Here is a 21,060-nt window from a genome sequence, read left to right as displayed (position 1 = left end):
TTCAACAACACCATGAAAGCCACCAAGTCTATGGCTTGTATCATCTGAAGCAGTGACCCAAGCTGCATCTGGGGGCCTTTTAACCATGGCTGAAACTGAAGTGGCTGGGACACAAGGAACAGTGTCCTGACACTGTGCAGGGTGGCAGGGCACTGGGCCTGGCCCACTAAACCACTCTTCCCTCCTACGCCTCTGGGCCTGTGATGGGAGGGGCTTCTGAAATACTTTCAAAGCCTTTTCCCCATTGTCTCCGCCATTAGAATTTGCCATCTGTTTAGTTATGTAAATTACTGCAGCCTGCTTGAATTACTCCCCTGCAAATGGGTTTTTCTTTTCTACCACATGGCCAGGCAGCATGTTTTTCAAACTTTTACACTCTGGTCACCTTTTAAATATGTTGTAGTTTCAGGTCACTTCTTTGCTCATTAATATAAGCTTTGGCTGCTAGAAGCAACAAAGTCATGTCTTGAACATTTTGATGCTTAGAAACTTGTAAGCATCAAAGATACTCTAAATCATCTCTCAAGTTTAAAGTTCCATAGAGCCCTATTGTAGTTGCACGATGTAGCCAATTGCTTTTCTAAGAAATGAAACTGACCTTTGCTCTAGTTTCCAATAAGTTTTTCATTTCCCTCTGAGACCTTATTAGCCTGGCCTTTACTATCCATATCACTACAAGCATTTTGGTCACAACCATTCAACAAGTGTCTAACATGTTCCAAATTTTCCCTCATCTTCCTGTCTTCTTCTGATCCTTCCATACTCTTCCAATCTCTGTTACCCATTTCCAAAGCTGCTTCCACATCTTCAGGTATCTTAATAGCAATGCCCCACTTCTAGGTCCCAATTTTCTGTACTGCTATAAAGAAATATCTGAGACTGGGAAACTGTATTAGTCCATTCTCACATTGCTATAAAGAACTACCTGAGATTGGGTAATTTATAAAGAAAAGAGGTTTAATCGATTCACAGTTTTTCAGGCTGCACAGGAAGCATCACTGAGGAGGTCTCAGGATACTTACAATCATGGCGGAAGGTAGAGGGGAAGCAGGCGCATCTTACATGGCTGGAGAATAAGGAAGAGAGCACAGGGGAAGGTGCCACACACTTTTAAACAACCAGGTCTTGTGAGAACTCACTTGCTATCTTGAGAATATCAAGGGGAAAATCCACCCTTGTGATCCAATCGCCTCCTGCCAGCCGCCTTCTCCAACATTGGGGATTAGAATTCAACATGAGATTTGGGTGAGGAAATAAATCCAAACCATATCAGTAATTTAAAAAGAAAATAGTTTTAATTGACTTATGGTTCCTCAGGCTGTACAGGAAACATGATGCTGGCATCTGCTCAGTTTCTGGGGAGACATCAGGAAATGTACAATCATGGCAGAAGGCAAAGGAGGAGTACACCTCACATGGCCAGAGCAGGAAGAAGAGAGAGTTCGGGAGGTACTACACACTTTTAAGAAGCAGGTCTCCTGAGAATTCCATCATGAGAACTGCACTACAGGGATGGTGCTAAACCATTAGAAACCACCCTCATGATCCAATCACCTACCACCAGGCCTCACCTACAGAACTGGGGGTTATATTTCAACGTGAGATTTGTATGGGGACACAGATCCAAACCATATCAGTCTTCCACTGTAGATTCTTCAAAAGCAGGAAACATACCACATTTGTATGAAATTCTAGGTCCTAGGAAAATACCTCATATGTAATATGAATTAAAATATAATTCTATGTTTATAATTGTGCATTCAAAATATTTAATATTTTTAAATTGACTAGGAAAGGACAAAATGTTTTCAATCACACTAAATTAAAGAAGTAGACACCTTGTTTAATTCCCCACCAAAAACAATTCCACATGTCTTCTCTCAGCTTCTGCAGGTAAACTCTGCTTACATCACACAGTATTTTGTAGTTATAGACCCTCCCCTCCCCTCTCTTATCAGGTGCAGTTCATGTTCCCCTGGGTTATGTTGGCCAAATGAGAAGAAGGAGAGACACCTGAGTGGGGTACTTATTGTCCTCTAGGGCCGAAGATTCTGCATTAACTTCAAACCAGGAGGCAGGAAGATGGCTCTTAACTTGGATGGGTGGATCACTTGTACACTCTTACAGAGTTCAGGGGAATCTGAGAATTTGTGATTTTCGGGGGCATTCACCTGGATTGTCCTTATAATTCCATTCTTTGCCAAGATGGAACCTGGCCATGCCATAACAGACTTGCCTTGCTTAATAATTTATTTTTTGTTTTTTGGCTAATCTGGAATTATGTCCTGGACCATTTACTCAGCTTCCTCTACCCTCTCTTTTCAGTAGATGCTACTAAAGAGCCCCTCTGACTTTCAAATCTATTTTCAGTTCATGACTAGTTTTTCTCAGTTTTTGGAATCCTGTTCTAATAGGTACCCAATCCTATCATTCTTGGAGTGACTTCTCCTTCTCCTATATTTATCAAACACATGGACTATTATACTAATTCATACATTGATTTTTATTAGTATGTCCTTTAATGTACCACCGAACAATTGAACCAACTTGTTTTTAGGATTTATCAGTACTTATGACCAGTGATAGTGTTTTCACTGCCACCCAGGCAGTATGTGATTCAGTAACCAGCTTTGCACACCCAATTTCTCTGCCTCCTTCCCTATGAAACGGCTTCTAGGTATAGTTTACTGTACATTGTACTCACTAAAGAGTGTTCTCGTGATTAACACCTGTGGAAGGAAAGGGGTGGGGAGAAGCAGGATTAGGCAGAGAGAGGTGCTGAGCTTCACTAAAAACCCAAGGACAGTTTTGAAACAGAGTCTTCAAACTAGAATGGTCTTAGATAGAAAAGGCCAATACAAAACAAATATTAAGATGATAACTTTATATTGTCTAAAATATATACATATATAATGTGTGTGTGTGTCAGTAATTTTACTACCTGTGAAGAGAGTAATATATCAAATAAAATTCAAAATTGATGAGCTGGATTAAAAAATACAAGTACATAGGTTCTAAAAGAGACCCGTTTAAATATAAATATAAATTAAAATGTTAGCAATTGGAAAATTATATGACAAAACCATTAAGTAAAATAGATATTTTTTCCAATTAGATTTTAAGGAAAGAAACATCAGAAAAAACAGTAATTTTAAATATAATTTTAAAGTACCAGGTTACTAGGAAGATATAAAATTCATCAATTATTAGCTATCAAATACTAGCTTGCAAATATAGAAATCAAAAATTGACAGAACAGAAAAGAATAATAGACAAAGCACATCATAGAAGTAGACTTTTCAATTTTGCTTAGAATTTAAACCCTTAAGCCTGAGAAGAATTTACATCTTTCACACAGTAACCAATGGAATACGGAAAATTAAAGGAAATAAATAAAAGAGAATAATGTTTTCAATTCTCTTTATTAAGTAACTAAAACTTTGACATCTAAGCATGAAATATACATTAAAGGAAAGGAAAATTTAGGCCCATATTTTTCAAAAATATGCACAAATTTCAAACAAAATATTAGCAAATCAAATCTAATATAGCATAGGATGACCAAGTTGGCTTAACTGCAAGTAAGTAAATTTGCTTTAACATTTCCAAAATCAGTGTAATTTATCATAAATAAGAAAATAAATCAGGAAATAATGTGATTATGCTGATAAGTAATATAAAAGAATTGAATATAATTCAAATATATGTGTGACCAAATGAAACAAAACTAATACCCAATTAGAGATATAAGTGAAATTTTTTAAACTTATAAAATTATCTTTAGCCAGGAGCAGTGGCTCATATCTGTAATCCTAACACTTTGGGAGGCCAAGGCAGGCAGATCACTTGAGCCCAGGAGTTTGACACAAGCCTGGGCAACATGGCGAAACCCTATCTCTACCAAAAAAGACAGAAATTAGCTGGGCATGGTGGTGCAGTCCTGCCTACTCTGGAGGCTGAGGTGGGAGGATCACCTGAGCCTGGCAGGCAGAGTTTGCAGTGAGCTGCGATGCTCCCACTGAACTCTAACTTGGGCGGCAGAGCCAGGCCCTGTCTCAAATAAATAAACAAGTAAATAAATAAATATATAAATAAATAAAATTATCATTAATAAAAATCATGTGATATAAGCTGGTTAATGATGAGATATTGAAAACTTTCTGATTTGGGAATGAGAAAAAACCTTAGTTTCAGATTGCACTGGAGAATCTATACAGGGTTATAAAGCTAATAAATCAAAATCACGACTATAAAAGTTAAAAAGAAGAAATAAAATTGACATGCTCAGCTGCACAAATGTTTATACTGACAAATACAAAAAGATCCCACAGACAAACGATTACAATTTACTATTAATTTTTAAGTTGTTGAATCTAAAATCAATATGTGAATATCTATTGTATTTCTAGCTACCAGCTACACAAAATTAAGTAATGAAATTCTTAAAAGGTTTTATTTAACATCATCAGAAAACTAGCAAGAAATTTTTTAAATTCTGTCTAATATTCCTACAGAAAGACCACAAAAGATTACTGAGAAAAATTGAGGAACCAGACACATAGAATGATATACAATTTTCGAGTATTAGAAGATTTTAAAGAAGAGTATTTTCCCCAAACTGTAACCAGTTCTAAAATGTATAGGATAATGCAAAAATACCAAGAGTAATCAAAATAATAGTAAAAACAGTAGGATAAAATTGGGTTTTCACTACCATATATTAAGTGATATTATAAAATGACAGTAATTAAGATAGTGTGGTATTGGTGCAAAGAAAGCGGACAGTGGAGTTCAAGCTCCATCAAAGTAAAGAAACCTTAATTAAAGGTTTTGAGATAAAAAAAAATATGGCCAAAGAGTAAGGAAAATGCTTTAGCAATAAAGGCAAAACTGAAATAGACTCGCCTAGAAAATTTCTTCACAGAATTCGGGTGTGCCAATGGCAGTTTAAGTAACTACCATAACAATTTTCAACTAACTTTAGATGATGGTAATGTAACTTAGGGCCCCCACAATGTATTCTTTGCAACAACAGGCACACAATTATTATCATCATCATCATAATCATCATCGAGACACGGGAAGAAGAAAAACAACGTGACTGATAGTTGAAAAGTAAAATAATGAATATAAACAGACCCAGACAGAATACACACTTTAAAGCTATTAGTCAAACATTTCAAAATAACCATGTTAATATTAAGAAATAAAAGATGGACAAACACCAAAAATGACTACATCTTGGGCAAGTTGCAAAATATTTCAAACATTTTAGCTATACATTTGAAAATGGAAATTAAATGGACATATTCCTTGGAAAAAACAATTTAGTGCAATATAAGAAGAAAAACTAAATCGGCTTATTCTACCAAAGATACTGAATTTGTAGTCAAAAACCTTCCTAGAAAGAAAGCCCCAGGCCCCAATGGTCCAGTGACTTGTGGACTAATGAATTTTTTCAAAAATTCATGAATGAAAAAAAATGCCGTTCTTTTTTTTAACACTTCTGTAGAATATAGTGAGAAGTAACACTTACCAACACATTATGTAAGACTAGCAAAACCTTGATATCAATACTTGACATGGATATTACAAGAGCATAAATTTATTGTATAATATATCTAATAAACAGAGAGTAGTCTTAAAAGTAATATTATCAAATATAATTTAAGTATTTTATAAGAAATAAAATATTATGACTAATTGGGATTTAGCAATGTAAATAGCTTAACATTCTTTTAAAAAATCAATGTAATTTGCCACATTAACAGAATAAAAGATAACTGTATAATCACCTCAATAGATGCAGAAAAATTATTTGATAGAATTCAATATGCTTTTATGATTTAAAGATTGTAATAAACTATAAAAAAAGAAATATTTCTTAATATAAACTTTTGTTTTGGTTACTATTACTACATAACAAACCACTACACATTTTGTCATGAAAAATTACTTTTTGCTATTATGTTCATATAGTATCAGTTCTGTAGATCAGGAATTTGGGCGAAGCCTAGCAAGAATGGCTGTCTCTATTCCATTGTATGTAGGAATTCAGCTTTAAATACTTGATCAGTGAGGTAGACTCAACAATTGAGGTTCACATGATGGTATGATCTGGAGATCCTTTTACTCACGTGTCTGACGGTTGTTGTTGGGTATTAGCTGTGTCTCTAATTCGGACAATCATAGTACCATGACACTTGATGTGGCCTGGACTCAAAGGATGGCAACCTCAAGTTTGTCAGATTTCTTAAATACCAAATCAAGTCACCAAAAATAAACAAATTAATAGAGAGATACCAAAACATTCTGTGGCTAAAATAATAATATATTGAAATAATAAATGCTTTCTTCTGAGATCCTAACCATCACAGGACGTTCACAATCACAACTTCTATTCAACATTTTATTGGAAGGCCTAGAAAGTACAATAAGGCCAGAGGAAGAAAACATACACAAATGGAAAAGAACAAACAAAAGTTCTTGTTTACATATGTCCTCATTGCGTATGTAAAAAATACAAAGAGTCTAAAATAAATTGTTAGAATTAATAAGTATATTTTATGCAGGTGGTAAATATAAGGCCATTACACATACAATACAAAATTATAATGAAATTTAAAATAAATACTTAAATAAAATAAAATTGAATAAAATAAATTAAAATATCACATAATGAGGAAGAAATCTAATATGAATTAAAGACCTACACTGAAAGGTATAAATTAATGTGAAATTTTTGCAAAATTTCAAAATANAAAAGTTCTTGTTTACATATGTCCTCATTGCGTATGTAAAAAATACAAAGAGTCTAAAAATAAATTGTTAGAATTAATAAGTATATTTTATGCAGGTGGTAAATATAAGGCCATTACACATACAATACAAAATTATAATGAAATTTAAAAATAAATACTTAAATAAAAATAAAAATTGAATAAAAATAAATTAAAATATCACATAATGAGGAAGAAATCTAATATGAATTAAAGACCTACACTGAAAGGTATAAATTAATGTGAAATTTTTGCAAAATTTCAAAATAGGGGATATATTTTTAAATGTAAATAAATAGAGATAAACCATGCTAATAAATTGTAAGACTAGATACTGTTAAGGTGTCAATTCTCTCTATATTGAGCATATTATATATTTAATTTATATATTGCTCTATATAATTTTAATATAAATCCCAACAAGATATCTGTGTGAAAACCTTTTTCTAAAATTAATATAGAAATGCAAAAACCAAAACTAACCAAGAGAATCTTAAAGGTGAGTTAGCAGAATTATCCATTACAGTACCAGATTTCAAGGCTTATTCTGAAGCTACAATAATTGAACCAGTGTGGTAATGGAAACAAACAGACTGCTGGAAGAGAACAGAAAGTCCAGAAATTGACACATGTATACTACAACAAGATTTAAATAAAAGTGGCATCACAATTCAAGGGGCAAATAATGGTCTTCTCTATAAATGGTATTTAAGCAATTTAATATCTGTCCTTCTAAAAATAATAATTTTGACCCGTTCATCATATCGAGTTTATAAGTCATTAATTACACATAGATTTTAGGCATAAATATGAATGAATGTACAACTGTAGACTCTAGAACAAAATATAGAAGAATATCTTCAAACTTTTGTGGCTAGAAACAGCATTGATAGCATAAAGTAAAATATTTCATTCATTTCATCACTAACAATAAAAATCTCTAACCAATTCATTAGTTTGCTGATAGTATCAATTGCTAATGCATTATATAATATATACATTTAATAAATTATGGTTTCACAAATAAATAACTATATAGTACTATATGCACATTTAGTCTGTCACATTTAAAGGTTTTATTTTATGAATTAGGACTTAAGTAATTTACATTTAATTTGCAGAAGACAGATCTATCTATGAGAAGATAGTAATGATAGTAGTTAATTCTACAGACAAGCCAAAATTTTTCTGCACTTTGTCTAATTGTGATATTTAATATTTAGCCGTAACAGTATTAGATTTATCAGATTTTGCCAAGTTTTACTTCCATTCATAATAATTTGAGGAAAAATGAAACTTGATTTTCCACTTAATATTATGTTAAAGTTAACACTTATACATTAAAGAACCAAACCTGTTAACATGGTGAATTCCTTATTAAACTGAATGCATTGCAGTGCTCTTGCTAAATGTTCTTCTTACATGTTCTAATTTGAGGTCTAGATGCATACTTGGTGAAAATGTGGATATGATTTTCAGGGAAGACCATTCTTTCTTTAAAAGAGAACATCCACCCCCTTCCCCCCACACACATGCATATGGAAGTCCTAGATACTTTATTGTATATTTGATTATATAAAGATTGTCAATAGCTTCTTCTGCAATTGGAAATTTCAAGATAGTTAGTATGTGCTATCGTTGTACATATCTACTTTATAATAATGTCAAACTAGTCTATGCTGTTTGCCATGTTGAAGTACAAAAAGCAAATATTCAACTTAATGTTCAAATGTTTAGAATTCAGAAACCCTACTGCTTTTCTCCAGAAAGCCATTTTATATAACATGTTACAGCTTTCAATAGTCAAATAATAAAAGTGTCTAGTTTGTTCATATAGTACAAAAGATTTAGTTGGGATCATTATTGTGTCACACAAGTATCTGAAAGTTTTGGTTATTCTGCCAAATAACACTTAAAGAGAACAACTTCAAACCCTAAAGCATCCATCTGGAGACTGCGGGAGTGCTTAGATGGAACAAGGAGAATGGAAAGCACTGTTCTCACTCTCTCCAAGGGGGAAGTTCTGGTTCTTCTCAAAACTTGCTACTGCAGCTGAAATTTAGATGTACCCTGAGGAAGATGACAGGATATAGGATAGATCAATATGTAGTTGGTTTTACATTTGTTAACCACAAATCTGCTTTCATTACTGGAAGAGTGTTTCTATTCCTGATTTTCCTTTTGGTTCAGCTTATCCTCTTCCCTATCAGAGCTTCAACATGCAATCCTAGAAGAATAGATGTAGGAGTGAAATTAGCCTCCCCATAACCAGTTTTAAGACTGACCTTAATGCCTGTCCTGGAAATAATGTCTCATAACATGAGAGAACAGCAAAGTTCTCTTACAATAGGCCCTGCAACAAATAGCCTGACATTAGCACAAGTCTTGGTTATTTATTAGAATATTTGTTGAAAGACTAACCTTAAAGTAGAGGTTAATTAAACACTGTAATTTTCATGGAGATTCAAGCTGAGGAATCATGTTCAAAAAGTATTATTATGGTTACATTCTGAGCCTTGTTACATGAGTATAGGCTTCAGAAAAACTTATCAAGGTAAGACTTCATATAAGATATCTTGCTATTGATTATATAAATAAAATTCAGTTTAAAGATTTGCTTTTATGCATTATAGTTTGCTATTCCCTGTATTTCAGTAATGTGTTGTGAAATGTTAATAGCTTTGTCTTAACCACATTCTGAATTAAGAAGGAACATGTACCCAGGTTTAAACCAAAGTAGTCTGGGTAAACAGTAACATCCTGGGAAAGTTACTTTATATTTATTTATTTATTTATTTATTTATTTATTTATTTATTTATTCATTTAAGATGGAGTCTTGNTATATTTATTTATTTATTTATTTATTTATTTATTTATTTATTTATTCATTTAAGATGGAGTCTTGTTCTGTTGCCCAGGCTGGAGTGCAATGGTATGATTTTGACTCAATGCAACCTCTGCCTCCTGGGTTCAAGCGATTCTCCTGCCTCAGCCTCCCGAGTAGTTGGGATTGCAGGTGTCCACCACCATGCCTGGCTAATTTTTGTATTTTTAGTAGAGATGGGGTTTCACCATGTTGGTCAGGCTGGTCTCGAACTTCTGACCTCAGGTAATGCACCCACCTTGGCCTCCAAAAGTGCTGGCATTACAAACGGAAAGTTATTTTTGAAAGAAAAAGAAGTGAGCCATAAAAAAGAAGAAAAGTGATTCATGAGAGTGGGAAGGATAGTGGATAGAAAAATTAACTATCAGTGACCAGAAGTGACTCATGAAATATGCTATCTTTCTTCAGGGATTCCCAGAAATACCAGTAATACACTGAACTACCAGTAGTAGACTGGGTTTTCAGCATTTAAACAGAATGTGACTGTTGATACTGAGGCTTCAAGAAAAGTGCAGCCCCATGTGTAGAAGATCCTCTGATGATTCATGTTGCATGTTTTAATCTCTTGCATCTGATTATTTATCCTAGGAAAATATTGCAGTGAGGTTGGGGTATACGGCACATACAAAAGGTAAATAATTTTCAATGCGACAAAGAGGTTTATGGAAGCTACTGCATTAGCAACTTTTTCTGCAAATCAGTGTGGAAATGTCACAACAGAAAGGAAGAACAGAGTTTTCTAGAAAGTGTTTTCCTTCAAAAGACACACAGTTTTCAGATTTCTGCTGAACCAGCATGGCTAAGCTTTGGAAAAACTCACATATGTACCATGGGAGAAAGAGTAAAAAAAACTCACACATGTATCATGGGGGAAAGGTGGAACCTGCGTTTGAAGGATTTAGAATGACAGTGATTGACTTAATTGAAACCGTGGTTCTGAGACTTCCTTTATCTTGAGTATATGCAAATGTGAGAGGATGGTTGGGCATACTGTTAAATTTTCTATATTTGGTAAGAGCACCAAAAGAATGTACCTGCTTTTCTAGGACAGGCTCCATACCGTGCAGAGCAATTCCAATACCAAGGCTGATATCTGTCCAGAGATGGTCATAAAGCTCACAGACCAAATCCGTGAAACATTTGTAAGTATTTAGCTACTCCTGAGTAGCCTTCACAGCTAGCTAAATCATTTTCTCCAAGTGGTAATTGTTTTGAAGTCCCAAGACATTAAAAGCTATTAGAGTCTAATGACCCAAGTCTTGTTTTTCCTGTCAAGGTGGAAACTTTTTCTGATGCTCTAGCTTTTTTATTATTAGTGGTTAACTGGCTACTAGCCTTACAAAATACACAATTATTTCTATCTACACACCACAAATCAAATATATTCAATAAAATTATAGGTTTGGAAAAGTTATACTTTTAGTTCATTTTTTACTTTACTGAAAATGTCTTATATATCCAAAACAGTCATTTTCATGTTCCAATGAAAGAGATAAGAGAATCTTCAACTGATATAAAAACCCACATGTAGCAATGTTACTTTTGTGGGGATTTTTTGCTACCAAGATTTGCAGTCCGTATTTTAACAGAGCTTTTTAGCCTCCACGTGGTGAAACCTTTTGTCATAACCATGAGAAAGTGGGCACTGGCTTTTATATTATGTTTTCTGGTAATTATCTCCTGAAGACGAGTACAAGCAATGCTGGCAGCCGCCCCAGCCAGACTGCTATCATCCCAGGGCAGCAGGAAGGTATGGCTGGGGCTGCCCGCTCCACAGAACAGGAAAGAGCCCCGCCCTTCTGGGTGGAGCTGCAACCGCCCAAACCGCCGCTGCAGACTCAGGCATCCCTGCACTCTTGGGGGCCTGAGAAGGCGGTCCCTGCCCTTGCAGGCTAGGAAATGCCTGCCCTCTCTGCCTGGTTGCTCCCTGCTGTTGGTGCCCACTGGAATCTCGGAGCAAAGTCGGGCCAAGCCTGGGAGCCTGTAACAGTGGGAGGCACAGTCCCAGGCAGAAGGGGGTGGGTCTCTGGTAAGGTCCCTCCCTCAGACCAGAAAGGACCTGAAGGCTGGGGGTTCGGGTTGTCAGTTGCACTGACTGGAGTGGGAACGGGTGCCTTTTCCAGGCCTGCCCATGGCCACCCATGGGCCAGTCAGCACACACTTCCTCCCCTCTGAGGCCCATAAAAAGCCCCAGGCCCCCCCAGAGCTGAGTAGAGGTCAGGTGGACCAGCAGTAGAGAGGAGCTACTCTCTCTGTTAAGAGCATCAGAGACTTGCAGAGACCTGCAGAGACTGCCAAACGACCTGCAGACCTGCCTGAGGAGACGAGCTACCCTCTCCAGGGCCTCCTCTCTGCTGAGAGCAGTGGACTCCGGCACTGCCAGGGACTAAGGAGGAGTTACTCTCTCTAGGGGCCTCCTCTCTGCTGAGAGCAGCAGACCTCGGCACTGCCAGCGACTAGAGAGGAGTTACTGTCTCCAGGGCCTCCTGTCTGCTGAGACCAGTGGACCTTGGTACTGCCAGTGAGTGGAGAGGAGTTACTCTCTCCAGGGCCTCCTCTCTGCTGAGAGCTGAACACTGCAAGGACGACCTGCCTGCCCAGAGGGGAGCTTCCCACTGTGGATCTCCTTCTGAACTGTTCTAACACTAAGTAAAGTTCCTCTTCATCTTCTTCAACCGTCTCTTGTCAGGAAACCTCATTCTTCCTGGACACAGGACAACAACTCAGGCAAAGGGCAAAGGTGCTACCAGCAACAGAGGTTTCAGGGAAAGAAAACTGATACCCTGAAGATCCTATAACACAAGTGTGGTGCAGACATTCTTCACTGCAATTTTTCCTCTTTGTGGAACACTGTTGTTTATTCTGTGAAAGCAAATACCCTATATTACAAATAGTACATAGCCAATTAAAATTTTAAAGAAAACATGACAGTAGATTGGATAAAGGAGAAAATTATAACGTTGGTTATTATAATTACACTGGAACGCTCCTTTATGCGTAATTTCAGATATTTTAACCTTTAAAGTAACATCAGCTCAAACATTGTCCCAACTAAAGAGGAAATCTATTGAAGAAATATACACAAAGTTAATCTCTTATTAATCAAAATAGTACATGTGACAAGGGAGAAAAACATACAGTGCAAACTAAATGCTACACTTCTGCGTTTGTCTTGGGAAAATAAACAGGAAAATATGTCCAGTTTTTACTCTTCTGTGAATTAATCTTTTAAATACCTATTAAAATGATCAAGTTGTGTCAAGAAAAGCTACAATAATGCTAAATTATATGTAGCATTTGTATAGCAGCAGTGGAGAACAAACATCACATCTGACATTTAACTTGAATTGTAAGGTATATTTTTAAAATATATAAAATTGTATTTGAAGTCTTAGAGAACTTTCCAGGCCTTACTAGTCTACTTAATTTAAATGCTTATTTTTAAGTTTGTATAATTTTTTATAATACTTTGTTTTAAGTTTGTATAATATTTTTTCTTACCAATCATTGCTTTTGATTTTAGAGAAAAATTATATAAATTTTCAACAAATTTCTATTTTATATCATTTGTTTTCATATGCTCAACAAATATTTACTTATGTTTTACTATGTGGCAGTTACCACATTAAAGATTGAGTACATTTTGATGAAATAGAAAAGAAAATGATGCCATTTAAAATTAGTGCCAAAGGCATTTTAATAATAAAATGAAATAACTTAAAAGGAAAATATTTCAGTAATTCTACACAAACTGAGTTTTCACTTAGTGATCAAAAAATATTGCTTTGCTTGAAGAAATACAAGCAAGAACTTGATGAAATTTTATTCTGGTAATTAATGAACCATAATTGAAACTTTTTGTGCAATTATGAATTTTTTATAACTGGTACAGCTTGTCATAATCAGTAACAACTGACTATTGTTAAATATGAAAACTCAAAATTTAAAAAGCATCATGAAAAGTTAGATTTGCCCCAATACCATATCCATTATAACAACATGAACATTTTAAACATATGTTACAGCCCTTAAATGTGTTGCTTTAACATTGAAAATAAATCCTAACAACATATGAAAACCTCACAACTGAACCTAACAAAAAAACACAAAGTGACAAGTTCTGAAGAGAGAAGTTTCCTGATTCAATATGGGGAAATGTGATATAGCAAATAGCCACATTTTATTTTATTAATACTTTATTTTTAATTTTTTTTGAGACAGATTCTCACTTTTTTTGCCCAGACTCGTGTCGCCCAGGCTAGAGGAGAGTGGCAGGATCACAGCTGGCTTCAATTCCAGCTCCTAGACTCAAAGAATCCAGCCGCCTCAGCCTCTCAAATAGCGGGGACTAAGGCACACACCACTACACGTGCCTAATATTTTTAATTTTTGTAGATATGGGGTCTCACTAGGTTGCCCAACTTGGCCTTGACCTCCTAGGTTCAAGGTTTGCTTAGCCTCCCAAAGTGCTGGGATTACAGGCATGAACCACACATTTTCAATGAGCCTTAATATATAAGGCCAACAGACAAGTCACAAAAATTTCAGTGAAAATTCTCGTGTCTTTATCAGAGTGTGGTTCTACTGGAGTTTCTAAGTTGAAAATAATAGAAACAAGATCATTGATTAAAACTGAGAGTAATTAGTTTGTAATTACCTGAAGAACCCTGTATATTCAAGCATTGTGTTATAACTTCCTCTTTAGGACTGCATTTTTTTTTCTATATACAATACGTCTACCTTGATAGTCTGCAAACTTTGGAAATAGAATTGCTCCAATTTTCCCATTTCAGTTAGACAGTGATGCCACAAAACGCTATTGTAGATAATATGGAATAAATATCTCTATTTGCTGCTTCTGTTAAAAAACCGTCAGTGGCTCATTGGTGTGTGTGTGTGTGTCTGTCTGTCTTTCTGTCTGTCAATCCAGGGTCAAATCTACAAGTAAAGACAAAATGAAATTTATTCCAAATACTGAACTCAGTACCAATTCTTAACTTTACAACGAACCCCTGTAGTCTTTCCAGGACTCCAGATCCAGAATAACTTAAAAGGTCTTACTTTTTGTGTATTTTGTTCTTTTTCTTCTATATTTAATTCTTAAATCTATAACCACAGCTCTGACCAGTTTAATTTCTTATAGATACAAACTGGATATACCAATATGTTCACACCACAGTGTCATAGAACATCAAACTGAATGAATTGCTAAAACTTACTAGGCTTATGTTTCTGACAGAAACAGTAAAGAACACATTTTTAAGAGAATAATTATAAATTATACTGTTGAATTTAAAAGTTAGGAGATAAAATTAAATGAAAAGAATTAGCATTTATGCCTCTTTGTAAAATTTTCTTCATTCACATTGAACTAAGCTAAAGAAGAAGAAGTGAAAAAATCATCCCTACTGAAAGAGAGTGCCTCTAGCTTCCTTACACAAATGCACAGTTTTCTGACATTTAAGTAGAATTTGGAGCAAATGAAAGAGGACAGCTGGGCGCAGTGGCTCAGGCCTGTTATCCCAGCACTTTGGGAGGCCGAGACGGGCGGATCACGAGGGCAGAGATCGAGACCATCCTGACTAACACGGTGAAACCTCGTCTCTACTAAAAATGCAAAACACTAGCCGGGCGAGGTGGCGGGTGCCCGTAGTCCCTGCTACTTGGGAGGCTGAGGCAGGAGAATGGCGTGAACCCGGGAGGCGGAGCTTGCAGTGAGCCGAGATCGCACCACTGTACTCCAGCCTGGGCGACTCAGCGAGACTCCACCTCAAAAAAAAAAAAAAAAAAAAAAAAAAAAAAGAAAAGAAAGACAGAAAGAGGACAGCAGAAATCATATAAAACTCTCTTAATGAATGGCATGGAAACGTTTGTGGGAAGTAAGTAAAATAAATATTAAAATATCCTACAAATCTTTTCCAATATAGAGAGACCAGAATTGTGTGTATGTGTGTGTTTTGCAGGAGACAGAATAAAATTTATTTTCAGTAAATTTCATCAGGGCATATCAATATAGCACAAAAGGAAAGACTGCCCAATTGTACATCATCACTTTTGCTCATTGACTAAATCCCTAAATAGAAAAGATATGGTCTGATGGTAAGAGTGGAGCAAGCAATAGTGTAAACATCCTACATGCAAAAATCGTAGCAGCAGACCAAAAGAAGCTTTGGAGTGGAGAGAAGATAAAATGCATTTAAATTCAATTTTCATTGTCATTACATTGCAAAGTGAAGCAAGATATACCAGTCACTTTATGGATAAGAAGAATTGAAGATACTCAACCAACTTTCATGAAATTTAGATGTTTTTAGAAAATATGGACTTTAGCATTAACTGCGTCCATATATTCTTCTCTCCCCTCACAGGTAACTGAATGAATAATGACTGCACATCAGATATTCCACAGTAAAGTTTTTAGGCATAAATTCAAACAGGAGACAATAAAAAATAGCCCATATATATGATTTTCAGGCAAATAGTTTATCTAGATATTTGTGGCTTCTGATCAAAAATAAATAATACCAAAATAAATAGGAATAATGGAATAACTTTGTAGAGAGGGAATAGTAGTGAAGGACAAAGGGGAGGAAGAGGAGAAAAAGAAAATCTTGCAAAAGACAGATTTTAAACATGCTTAGAAAGAAGATTTAATCTAACGAAGAAATTTTAAACAACCCACGTTATTCTAGCACCACAACTGCATCTTTAATTTAAAGGGAATGTGAAATTTGAAATTCTAAGTAATAGGAAAACTGAATATAAAAGAGCTGGATAATGAAAAAAATCATTAAGAAGAAAGGATCATCACAGTAGCTAAACAATATAATCAGCAGAACAAAATCAATATTGAAGACATAAAACTCAGTGACACAAACAGCAGACCTAAGAAAATGTGCACAGTGACATTGCCCAATATGAGATATACCATGTAGAAAAAAAGGTATATGTGTGCTTATGTTTACATCTGTTTGTGATGGATGTGAAATTAGTTTAAGAAATGTGCTTAGATAAAATTGTTTAAAACTGTAAGATTAGTAAGAGCGTTAAACATGGTAATACACAATTTTTAATCTTTCTAATATTGATACCATTCATGTGTATAACTAACATTAATAGTTCCATGAAAACTCTACATTAAAATGCAGTTTGAGCAATATCTTATACACAAAATGCAGGGGTCTAATGAAGTCAGTACTTAGAACATATAAGACAGAATAAAACTACCATAGATGAAACATTTATCTAAAGGAAAAACTATATAGCAGAATAAGGAGAAAATATGCTGAATACTGTAATAAAAAGCAATTTTGAAATGAAAAAATATTAATACGAAAATTCCAGGAAAAATTGTTTAAGATAAAGAAACAGAAGGGCACATTGTGGTGAAGATGTATAATGGGAATATTACTGTATTGTGATGAAGAACATAGATTTGAAGACAGAAATAGAATAATTTTTTTCTTTTGCTCTGTATACCATGTTGAGACAAGTTATATAATTTGCCTTATGTTGTGACATCACTGGTAAATTACAGATAATTACATTTACTTAATGAAATTTGTATAGTTAATGTATTTAAACTCCTTAATAAATTATGAGGCATGGTAAATTCTGTAGATATTTTACTGTTAATATAATAATGTTACTGAATTCTCATTTTACTAAAGCATTCTACAGATATCCAGGCCATCCATAAACTTAATCAAATTTGTCTTTTGCTTTTTAAAATTAAAAAAAAATAGTTTTAGGTTTAGAGCAAAATTAAACTGAAGGTACAGAGATTTCTCATATGCCCTCTGCCGCTACACATGCATAGACTCTCCCTTTATGGACACACTCCATGAGAATGATATATTTATAACAATTGATGAACCTACATTGACACATCATTATCAACCAGAGTCCATAATTTATCTTAGTGTTCACTCTTAATGTAGTACATTCTATAGATATGGACAAATGTACAATGACATATATCTACCATTACAATATCAGAGTAGTTTCCTTGCCTTAAAAATTCTTGTTCTCTGCCTGTTTATTCCTCCCTGTTGAACATAACTTGTATTTTTACTATCTCCACATCTTTGCCTTTTACAGACTGTGATATTTTTGGAATCATACTTTACGTAGTCTTTCCAGATTGGCTTTTTTCACTTAGTAATATGCATTCATGTTTCCCTACATGTCTTTTTATGGCTTGATAAGTATTTAATTTGAGCATTGAAAACTATTTCACTGTCTGGATGTACCAAAGTTTGTTTATTTAACAACATACTGAAGGTCGTCTTGGTTGCTTACACATGTTGGCAATTATGGATAAAGTTGGTATAAACATCCCTGTGCAGTTATGTGTGTGGGCATAAGTTTTCAACTCCTCTGGGTAAATACCAAGGAATACAATTGCTAGATTGTATCATAAGAGTGTATTTACCTTTGTAAGTAACTGCCAAACTGTCTTCCATTTTGCATTCTGAACAACAATGAATGAATGTTCCTGTTGTTCCATATCTTCACCAGCGCTCACTGTTGTTGGTATTAAAGGGGTGGCCTGCCCCTCCACACCTGTGAGTGTTTCTCGTTAGGTGGAACTAGAGACTTGAGAAAAGAAATAAGACACAGAGACAAAGTATAGAGAAAGAGAAGCGGGGCCCAGGGGACCGGCACTCAGCTTACAGAGGACCCACGCCGGCACCGGCCTCTGAGTTCCCTCAGTATTTATTGATAATTATCTTCACCATCAAAAGATAAGGGAGTGGCAGGACAATAGGATCATTTTAGGGAGAAAATCAGCAGTAAGACATATAGATAAAGATCTCTGTGACATGAATAAGTTTAAAGAAAATGCTGTGCCTTGAGATGCATATGCAAACATCTCCATAAACCTTTTAGCAGCATTGCTCCAGCAAGTCCCACCTTATTCCTAAAGGCGATTTTCTCCTTGCTCAGTAAACAAAGCATATGATCGGGTTTTACACAGAGATGTTCCATTGCCCAGGGACGGGCAGGAGACAAATGCTTTTCTCTTACTTGAGATTAAGAGAATGGTGATGACCTTTCACCAGCAAGCAGCCTTTAGGCACTTGTTTAACAAAGCACATCCTGCACAGCCCAAAATCCTTTTAAACCTTAAGTCACCACAGCACATGTCTCTTGCAAGGACAAGGTTGGGGGTAGGGTCACAGATTAACAGCATCTCAAATACAGAACAAAATGGAGTCTCTTATGTCTACTTCTTTCTATATAGACACAGTAACAGGCTGATCTCTCTTTCTTTTCCCCACAGGTATTCTGCACGTTGAGCATTATAAGAGGTATGTAGTAGTATTTCATTATTATTTAAATTTGCATTTACTTGATGAAATATGATGTGGATTTTCATATGAGTGCTTATTTCCTATCTGAATATCTTCTTTGGTGAGGTTTCTGATAAGGTCTTTGGGCTATTTTTAAATCAAGGTGGTTGTTTTTTCCTTAATGTTTCAAGAGTTTTTGTGAGTTTTGAGAGTCATTTGTATATTTTGGATAACAGTTATATATTGGATCTGCCCTTTGCAAATATTTTCTTCTAGTCTGTGACTTGTCTTCTCTTTTTCTTGACATTGTCTTTCACAGAGTGGGAGTTATTGATATTAATGATATCCAGTTTATCAATGATTCTTACATGGATTGTGCTTTGTGTTTTATCTAAAGCATTATCACCATACCCAAGGTTATCTAGGTTTCCCTATGTTATCTTCTAGGAATGTTACATTTTTGAGTTTTATATTTAGGTCTGTGAGCGANAAAGGAAAATGCTGTGCCTTGAGATGCATATGCAAACATCTCCATAAACCTTTTAGCAGCATTGCTCCAGCAAGTCCCACCTTATTCCTAAAGGCGATTTTCTCCTTGCTCAGTAAACAAAGCATATGATCCGGTTTTACACCGAGATGTTCCGTTGCCCAGGGACGGGCAGGAGACAAATGCTTTTCTCTTACTTGAGATTAAGAGAATGGTGATGACCTTTCACCAGCAAGCAGCCTTTAGGCACTTGTTTAACAAAGCACATCCTGCACAGCCCAAAATCCTTTTAAACCTTAAGTCACCACAGCACATGTCTCTTGCAAGGACAAGGTTGGGGTAGGGTCACAGATTAACAGCATCTCAAATACAGAACAAAATGGAGTCTCTTATGTCTACTTCTTTCTATATAGACACAGTAACAGGCTGATCTCTCTTTCTTTTCCCCACAGGTATTCTGCACGTTGAGCATTATAAGAGGTATGTAGTAGTATTTCATTATTATTTAAATTTGCATTTACTTGATGAAATATGATGTGGATTTTCATATGAGTGCTTATTTCCTATCTGAATATCTTCTTTGGTGAGGTTTCTGATAAGGTCTTTGGGCTATTTTAAATCAAGGTGGTTGTTTTTTCCTTAATGTTTCAAGAGTTTTGTGAGTTTTGAGAGTCATTTGTATATTTTGGATAACAGTTATATATTGGATCTGCCCTTTGCAAATATTTTCTTCTAGTCTGTGACTTGTCTTCTCTTTTCTTGACATTGTCTTTCACAGAGTGGGAGTTATTGATATTAATGATATCCAGTTTATCAATGATTCTTACATGGATTGTGCTTTGTGTTTTATCTAAAGCATTATCACCATACCCAAGGTTATCTAGGTTTCCCTATGTTATCTTCTAGGAATGTTACATTTTTGAGTTTTATATTTAGGTCTGTGAGCGATCTGACTTCCTTTGTGTTAAGCATGTAAGGCCTTAAAGTCTATGTCTAGATTCGTTTTTTGGAATGTTGATGTCCAGTTATTCCCGCACTGTTTGTTGAAAAGACTATCTTCACTCCAACGTACTACCTTTGTACCTTGTCAAAAATTAGTTGGCCATATTTATGTGGGTTCATTTCTGGACTCTCTCTATTTGTTCCATTGATCTATTTGTCTGTTATTTTGCCAATAGCATACTGGCTTGATTACTGTACCTTTGTGAGTAAGTCTTGAAGTAGTGTAATTTCAGTCTTCTCTGTTCTCTATCAATAACTGAGTTTACTATTTTGAGTCTTCTGCCTCTCTCTATAAACTTTAGAATCAGTTATATATTCACAAAATAATTTGATGGAATTTTGCTTGAGATTGCATTGAATCAAGTTGAGAAGAACTGAAATGTTGACATGAAATATATCCCTGTTTATTTAGTTGTTTTTCCATTTGTCTCATCAAAATTTTGTGTTTTCCCCTCATACAGCTCTTGTGCATATTTTGTTAAATTTATATCTAAGTATTTTCTTTTTGGTGGATGTTAATGTAAATAGTATTGTGTTTTTAATTTCAAATTCAACTTGTCTATTGATTGTATATTAAAAGGTGTTTGATTTCTTTTTTTTTTTTTTTTTTT

The 21,060-nt window shown here is 35.0% G+C and overlaps 1 long non-coding RNA gene across 1 annotated transcript in view; it reads left to right on the top strand.

Moving 5' to 3' along the window:
• The first annotated feature begins 11,503 nt into the window (after positions 1 to 11,503).
• Positions 11,504 to 21,060, top strand: part of LOC108532789 (uncharacterized) — an 11,346-nt gene continuing 1,789 nt past the window's right edge. The window contains exons 1-2 of the long non-coding RNA XR_001886553.1: positions 11,504 to 11,693; positions 18,951 to 18,978. This is a non-coding gene — a long non-coding RNA (uncharacterized LOC108532789). The remainder of the gene's footprint in view (positions 11,694 to 18,950; positions 18,979 to 21,060) is intronic.

This window comes from Rhinopithecus bieti, unplaced genomic scaffold (assembly GCF_001698545.2).
Source record: "Rhinopithecus bieti isolate Rb0 unplaced genomic scaffold, ASM169854v2 scaffold_10379, whole genome shotgun sequence".
Lineage (NCBI taxonomy): Eukaryota > Metazoa > Chordata > Mammalia > Primates > Cercopithecidae > Rhinopithecus > Rhinopithecus bieti.
Note: the sequence above shows the minus strand (reverse complement) of the source record. Positions and strands in the feature narration are given on the sequence as shown.